Consider the following 9,429-nt stretch of genomic DNA (forward strand, 5'->3'; position numbering starts at 1 on the left):
AGCGGATCAACTAATCAAGTTGTTTAAAAGAGTCTTGGACACCTTTGTTTAGATGATCAGATGTGTTTGATCAAGGTTGGAGCAAAACTGTGCAGAGCTGCGACCTTCCAGGTATCCTGTTTGAGACCCGTATTTTAAACCCAACATTGGGTCAAATATGGACAAATAATATTGAATTGAATATTAAATTATATTTTTTGTGTTTGGTTAAATCAACCCAGTGTGTGTGTATATATATATATAGAGAGAGAGAGAGTTCAGCTGTTGCATTTTAAAATTGAAATATTTCCAGTAATTTGAAAGGGTTATTTGGTTTATTATGAGTAAATATTCTAGTCAATTAAATATATATATATATATATATATATATATATATATATATATATATATATATATATATATATATATATATATATATACACGTATGTTTCCCAGTGTATGGGTTGCTGCTGGAAGGGCATCTGCTGCGTAAAACATGCTGGATAAGTTGGCAGTTCATTCCGCTGTGGTGACCCCTGATAAATAAGGGATTAAGCTGCAAAGAAATTGAATGTTTAAAATCAAACTTTGTTACTAAACCAATAAATACTCATCATTTTAAAATAAAATTAAAACTACTGACATTAAAAATAACAAACATAAACATTTTTTAAATAAATATTGAGCAAAAAAATGAATTAAAAAGAAAATATAAACAAATATTAAATACATTTAAATAATTCATTCATTGAACTAACACTATCGAGATAAATTAAAATGCTATTAATGTGCAGTATATGATGCATCATTTACATATTTTCAATTACACTCAAAACAAAATACTGAGTAATTTGAACCCAAAATTAAGTAAAATGTGGACAAAACCAACCACTGGGTTCATTTTTTAACCTAACGTCTAATATTTGACCCAATTTATGAGTGTAACATTAATTATTTGCTTTTTATTTCAAAATCTTAATCTCAATTATGACATTAAATTGAAAAACTAATAATTAAGTCAAAATGACATCTTTAAAGGTAAAATATGAGTTACAAATATACAGTATATATTAATCAACAGATGAACAGCATGTTTTGACACGCTGTAAACAGACCAGACAGATGGGTTGTGTGTGTGTTACTCATGACCATCTGAACATGTTGCTGTTCAAAAAGACACACTGACTCAATCATGAACAAACGCTGCAGACACTTGTGTTTTAATAATGTTGAGCTCAGAGATAAGTATAAAAAACAAAGCGGGGTATACACTCACTGGCCACTTTATTAGGTACACCTGTCCAACTGCTTGTTATTTTCAAGTACAATAACAGTCCAACAACTGTTTGATTGTACAACAGCTACATTTCTAATCAGCCAATCGCATGGCAGCAACTCAATGCATTTAGGCATGTAGACTTGGTCAAGATGATCTGCTGGAGTTTAAAGCGAGCATCAGAATGGGGAAGAAAGGGGATTTAAGTGACTTTGAACGTGGCATGGTTGTTGGAGCCAGATGGGCTGCTCTGAGTATTTCAGAAACTGCTGATCTACTGGGATTTTCACGCACAACCATCTCTAGGGTTTACAGAGAATGGTCTGAAACAGAAAATATCCAGTGAGCGGCAGTTCTGTGGGCGCAAATGCCTTGTTGATGTCAGAGGTCAGAGGAGAATGGCCAGACTGGTTCCAGCTGATAGAAAGGCGACAGTAACTCAAATAACCACTCGTTACAACCGAAGTCAGCAGAAGAGCATCTCTGAACACACAACACGTCCAACCTTAAGGCGGATGGCTACAGCAGCAGAAGACCACACCGGGTGCCACTCCTGTCAGCTAAGAACAGGAAACTGAGGCTACAATTCACACAGGCTCACCAAAACTGGACACTAGAAGATTGGAGAAACGTTGCCTGGTCTGATGAGTCTCCATTTCTGCTGCCACATTCAGATGGCCAGGTCAGATTTTGGCCTCAACAACATGAAAGCATGGATCCATCCTGCCTTGTATCAACGGTTCAGGCTGGTGGTGGTGGTGTCGTCATGGTGTGGGGGATATTTCCGTGGCACGCTTTGGGTCCATTAGCACCAACTGAGCATCGTGTCAACACCACAGCCTACCTGAGTATTCTTGCTGACCATGTCCATCCCTTTATGACCACAGTGTCTCCATCTTCTGATGGCTACTTCCAGCAGGATAACGCACATTGTCATAAAGCGGGAATCATCTCAGACTGGTTTCTTGAACATGACAATGAGTTCACTGTACTCAAATGGCCTCCACAGTCACCAGAGCTCAATCCAATAGAGCACCTTTGGGATGTGGTGGAACGGGAGATTCGCAGCCGACAAATCTGCAGCAACTGTGTGATGCTATCATGTCAATATGGAGCAAAATATCTGAGGAATATTTCTAGTATCTTGTTGAATCTATGCCATAAAGGATAAAGGCAGTTCTGAAGGCAAAATGGGGTCCAATGTGGTCCAAAGAGTTGTGGTACAGGTGAATTGGGTAAGCTAAATTGTCCGTAGTGTATGAGTGTGAATGAGTGTGTATGGGTATTACCCAGTGATGGAATGCAGCTGGAAGGGCATTCGCTGCGTAAAACTTATGCTGGATAAGTTGACAGTTCATTCCGCTGGGGTAACCCCAGATTAATAAAGGGACTAAGCCAAAAAGAAATCGAATGAATGATTTAATATTGTTGCAGTGCTTCAGACAGCAGTGTGTTTTGTTTACAGCAGTGCGACAGGAAGTGGTTGCTCGCTTCCTCTTCCTTGGGCCTGTAAATATCTCACTGAGACGTCAGGTTTTCCACTGACACACACACACACACACACACACCTCAATATATTTTTATGCTTGATAAAACAACCTCAGCGTTTTTAGCGGCGAGCATTACATCAGGTTATCATACACTTTCTCCCACATGTCATGTGTATTAATAGTAGTTACATTATAAATGCGTGTGTGACTTCACTACACTCCTAATTTAACTAATTAATTACGCTATGTGAAGCTGATTGGTTAATCTTACTCCTGATATATGAATAGAGATCTCGTCATGTCTCATTAGTCACAGAGGAATCATTTTAGACCATGAAAACATGATCTAACATTTGATATGTGCCCTTATTAGTGAACAAGGGCTTTAAATGGACTTCAAGTCAACACGAGGGAGTCAGAGCATAATAATACATAATAAAACTCACTTATTAAGTCATTTAATGTAACAGTTAATATGTTCATTTAAATATGAATACATAAATATTGATGTGTAATTACGCACTGGGTTATTTGAACCCAAGTTGGGTCAAATATGGACAAAACTCAAATGTTTTAAGTAGTTATTTGTACCGCCTTAAGGTACCACTTCAGTGACAGATTCTCCTCTGGCCAAACTTCTTGTGCAGAGCTGCAGTCTCGGAGACTGGAGAACGCTGGACATCCATCGTGGAGAAGCTGCGGGTGTGAGTAGGTCACCGGCGGGTGTTCAGGCTGGTCCACGAGATCAACGCGGAGGCTCGTCTGTCACTGGGGTCTTTCAGGAATCAGTCTCATGCTCTCCACTCCTACATGACTGCTGCTGCTCAGGATACGACCGGGTCCAGGATTATGGAAACCTCGGGATAATGAAAAACAGACTAACATAAGCGCAGATGTCGTTCAAATTATAATGTCTTTTGGGAAGTGTTCCCAGCTCTGGTTGCCCTAAATAAGGCAGACTAACTGTCCTTTAGAGGATTTGGATTTTAACAGCATTTGTGTTTTATGTGTATGCTAATGCAGAGAGATGTGTCATTAATCTACTATTAAACTGACAGAGTATGTCTGCTTCCCGAACTGTGCTAGGAAAGCTTTTCCAGAGATTAGGTGCCAGATATAAGAAATATCAACCACCTACAGTTGATGCTGATATTCTGGGAATAATCAATTGTCCAGTATTGATTGAGCGTAGTGGATATGAGGGGCTATAATACACCTGGAGCTCCCTCAAATACTGGGGAGCTCAGCCGTTCAGGGCTTTGTAGGTAGTCGATATGATTTTAAAACTTACGATATTTAATACGGAGCCAATGCAATGATGGAAGAACTGGAGTAATATGATAATTTCTTCGCCCCAAGAGCAAGCAGGAACTGAGGACAGTTGCTGTAGAGGCCTGGCAGAGCACCACCAGGAATAAAACCCAGCGTCTGGTGATGTCTATGAGTTCCAGACTTCAGGCTGGGATTGACTGAAAAGGATTTGCACCCAAGTAATAAAAAGTGAACGTTTGTTTTATCATTATTATTCTGTCAAACTACTTTTGGACCCTTAACAAGTGGGAGGCACGTATACAAACGTATGTTGTAATTCCTACAGCGTTCACCTGATTTGTGTGTAAATACCCTCAAATTAAAGCTGACAGTCTGCAGATAAAGCACATCTTGTTCGTTTCATTTCAAATTCATTGTGTTGGTGTATAGAGCCTAAAATGTTAAAATTGTGTTGATGTCCAAATATTTATGGTCCTAACTGTATGTATGTGTATTATTATATATACACATTAATAAACATTACTAATGCTTTGTTTTTTATACTTTACACACCTATAGCACTTATTCACTGTTGCTCTTAGTTGTGTAAATTGCTTCGTTGTTCTCATTTGTAAGTTGCTTAGTCAATGCTAAATGACTAAATGTAAATGTGTGTATATATATATATATATATATATATATATATATATATATATATATATATATATATATATATATATATATATATATATATGTATATATATATATATATTTTTTTTTTTTACCATATTTTTTTTACTGTAGCAGTTTTACAGTTTTTACCATTGAAATTATGGCTATATATATATATATATGGCCATAATTTCAATGGTAAAAACTGTAAAAATGCTACAGTAAAAATCCTTAACCTGGTTAACAGTAATGGTTTCCATTGAGAGGTAGCGTATGGTATTGTACGGTACAGGTCGGTACGGGTCACCTTTATCAGGCTTGCGTTTCCACTGCCAAAAGGGTCTCAATGGTACTCTATTGGTAGGTATGGTGTACGACAGAAAGTTTCAGTCAACGTCATTATCGATTGAGGAAATGTCTACAGTAAAGCTGTACGGGTTGTTCACAATCATATGGGAAGCTCTTCTCACAAAACAGATGCTTTATACACAAATACTTGTGTAGAAATGTTCATTACTAGACTTTCTATGAACATGAGTTGATTATAACTGCAGATCAATGACAGTGCGAAATAGCCTACTGTAACGTAACGTCTGTAATTATATTAAATAAATAAATAAATAAACATATATAAACACATACAGCTCCTTACAGTCTCCGATATGTTATTAATTACAGAAAAAACTACAGACAGAATACATTCAGTCCTTATTTGGGTTCAACATGTTGCACATGTAGCCTCTGTTAGAGAGTAATTCTGTCATTCCCAGTTCATAATAGTCCAAAAGGTGATGATAATAGTTAAACATGGCAGCATGTTTTGTTGCAGAAGGCATAATTTGCTGCTGTTTTTCTGGCTTCTCCTTTGTTTTTTCGCACGTCACTCTTGTGTTTGTCCCTTTCTGAAAGGATCGGATATCAGAAGAGCTTCAATAATAATGAGCACATTATTATCATCAGCTCAAGAAGTTTATTATTTCAAATATAGAGCTCTCTGGAGAAAGTGAAACCGCTTGCACTTTTAGACGGGCTTGTAAAACAACAACGGGACGCGGCAGATTTAGTTTTTCTTGGCTTTGTGGCTGTTCATCAAGACGACAACAAGGTTTGTTTGAGCTTGTGTCGACCATGTCCTGCTTCTGCAAGTAACTCTTCTCTGTACACCAATAGCGTTCAGCTGCGCGTCTAGCTTCGCCTTTTGGTACCCTTTTTTTGTGCTAGGTACCCTTTGCATAGAGTAACCAAAAAGTGGTACGGTACGGTTTGCTTTTAGGCATCCTTTGACAGTGGAAACGGCCATAAAATGTACCAAACCGACCACACCATTCCGTACCACTCAGTGGAAACAGGCCATTAGTTTCCTTAGCATATACAGGTACAGTGAATAACCGTAAACTTACTTTTTTTCTCAGAATTCCCAGGAAGACACAGTATGTTTATTAACGGTATGTTGATCTTTGCTCTGTTGACTTTTGATGTTGAAAATTCAACTCTACAGTTATCAAAGAGACTTTTATCGACACTTTAGTGGTTTGAAATAATATAATGTATAAGAAATAAAATATACCCTACTGAAAAATCCAGCTTAAACAAGCCTATGCTGGTTGGCTGGTTTTAGCTGGTCGACCAGCCTGGTTTTAGAGGGGTTTTGGCCATTTCCAGGCTGGTTTCCAGCCATTTCCAGCCTGGTTTTAGCTGGTCAGGCTGGAAAATGACCAGCTAAAACCAGCTTGACCAGTCAACACCAGCTATGTCCAGCTTAAACCAGGCTGGAAATGGCTGGAAACCAGCCTGTAAATGGCTAAAACCCCTCTAAAACCAGGCTGGTCAACCAGCTAAAACCAGCCAACCAGCCTAGGCTGGTTTAAGCTGGATTTTTCAGCAGGGTAGAGAAATAAGTCTGTAAAATAACAGAAAACGTGCTGCAGTTTATTATGAGGTTTCTGTACTGTAATATACAACACCAACCCAGACAATATCTAATTTTAAACTATTAAAAATTACAACAAAAGTTTTTCTCTCTTTTCAAGGTTAAAAGTTGCTGAAAGAAAGATCAAGCTCCCATAGTGCAATTCAAAACAATAAAAAAATAAAAACATGAATCACAAATGGGAAACCGCAAATGTTTTACAGAGTAGATTACCGTAAATAGTTTAATTTATAGTTTGTACCATATTTTCATTCTGTGAGGCGATTGTGCCACTGTGCCAACGTGCTGCCCATGTACAATATTTTTTTAACAGTAAAATTCTGCCAACCACAGCTGCCTGTTTTTCACCATAAAATTAACAGATTAGCATATACAACATTTCTGTGTGGTTCTCGAATGGCTGATAACCGATAATCTGCAATAACATTACTCGTACAGCCTCTTCACCCTTCTGTATTACTCCGCCCACATAGAGTGACAGCAGATTAATAAGCTTACAGTTTGACAAATATTGCAGTTCTTGGAAAACACAATGTACTTTTGAGGCCTTTAGCCAAGGATGTAGTTGTTTAGATCGCAACTATGCAGTTTATTTGTATATTTTTATTTTAAAAATATTTATAATTTTGGAGATTCAGCACTTTGGCGGCCATTAGCCTGAGCAGAGCAAAGACAGTTGACGATCCGCCACAAGATGGCGACGGAGACCGCATAATAAGTTTAATCAGTTATAGGGAAAAAACTGCGTTTTCGCAATGTGAGCTTCAAACTTCAGCTGAAAAAATCATTACTAAACTGGTAAGTTACATTCTAAGTCGATCTTTCTGTCTTTTGTATGTTGTGGTGCTGTATTTATACCACAAAAACTGCTAGTGTTTGCTTTGGCTTTATCTGAGTTAATTAGTGTGATAGCCCGATAACAACAGAGAGAAATACTGGGGAATCTCTGTGGACTGGCATTTCACGCCGTTCACCTGTTTTGTCATCACTTTAGAGTAGAGATTATGCCAGAGAATCATTCAAATACTAGCTCTAAAGTGACGTTTGTGAATTAGTTTCTGCTGTTCTGAGGTCAGCTGCAGATGTGAATCAATGGCGGAAGAAAGTAGTTCCTCGTACAAAAGTATTTTTGAGACTCTTGTTTGTTTTCTTTATTATACACTCAATTATGCCTTCAAACTGTTGTCTAAACGCCATATCAGACGAGTAGCAGTGCGATATGGCTGTATGGTCTTGTTTATCTACTCGTGCTTGCTCATATGATGATGTTCAGTGTCTGTTATCGTCCTGTTGTAATGTTATCATTTGAAGCCCCCCCCCCACTAAACAGCCCAGGCTTTATAAATAGCTCCTTTATTGTGACTGGTTCATATTTCAGGCTAAATTTAGATCGGTGACATGTGGCTGGAACTAAACAGGGAAGCATCTTAACATTACATCTAAATGCAGAGCGATTTCTTCCAGCTATGCAAGGACAGATTTTTTTTATTATGGCGCTCTCATTACAACGGAGAAACTTAACCTTGTGCCCAATGTTAAATTTAGCCTCAATACTGCTGCAGTTTACCTTCTGTTTACTGTGGATATAACAACCAGACACACTACAGTAACTAGATACAGTAATGTCGGAATATATATAGCTAATAATTTGCTTTTAATTTGTGTTTTTCAGTTCAAATCGTGCTCTTTTTTTGTTTAATTTTAGTTTTAAAATATGATTTACTTTTATTTATCATTCATTCATTTTCTTTTGGGCTTAGTCCCTTTATTAATCAGGGGTCACCACAGAGGAATGAACCGCCAACTTATCCAACACATGTTTTACACAGCAGATGCCCTTCCAGCTGCGACTCATCACTGGGAAACACATACACTCTCATTCACGTTTGCCTCACAGCAGGAAGGTCACTAGTTCGAGCCTCGGCTGGGTCAGTTGGCTTTCTGTGTGGAGTTTGCATGTTCTCCCGTTTTTGCATGGGTTTCCTCCGGGTGCTCCAGTTTCCCCAACAAGTCCAAAAACATGCGGTACAGGTGAATTGGGAAGCCTAAATTGTCTGTAGTGTATGTGTGTTAATGACAGCTTGCAGCTTGAAGGGCATCCGCTGCGTAAAACATATGCTGGATAAGTTGGCGGTTCATTCTGCTGTGGCGGCCCCAGATTAATAAAGGGACTAAGCCGAAAAGAAAATGTATTTAATATAAAATAATATAATATAGCCATCGTTATATCTGATCACCCTAAATGTACATTTATTACATTCTTAATTACCTCTAATAATTATTATATTATATTATATTATATTATATTATATTATATTATATTATATTATATTATATTATATTATTAATTTATATTATATTATATTATTAATGTATATTATATTATGTTATTATATTATATTAAATTATTATATTATATTATATTATATTATATTATATTATTAATTTATATTATATTATTAATGTATATTATATTATGTTATTATATTATATTAAATTATTATATTATATTATATTATATTATATTATATTATATTATATTATATTATATTATATTATTAATTTATATTATATTATATTATATTATATTATATTATATTATATTATATTATATTATGTTATATTATTAATTTATATTATATTATATTATATTATATTATATTATATTATATTATGTTATATTATTAATTTATATTATATTATATTATGTTATTATATTAAATTATATTATTATATTATATTATATTATATTATGTTATATTATTATATTATAATATATTATATTATATTATGTTATATTATTAATTTATATTATATTATATTATATTATA

The sequence above is a fragment of the Danio aesculapii genome, chromosome 20, assembly GCF_903798145.1.
Source record: "Danio aesculapii chromosome 20, fDanAes4.1, whole genome shotgun sequence".
In the NCBI taxonomy this organism is placed as follows: domain Eukaryota; kingdom Metazoa; phylum Chordata; class Actinopteri; order Cypriniformes; family Danionidae; genus Danio; species Danio aesculapii.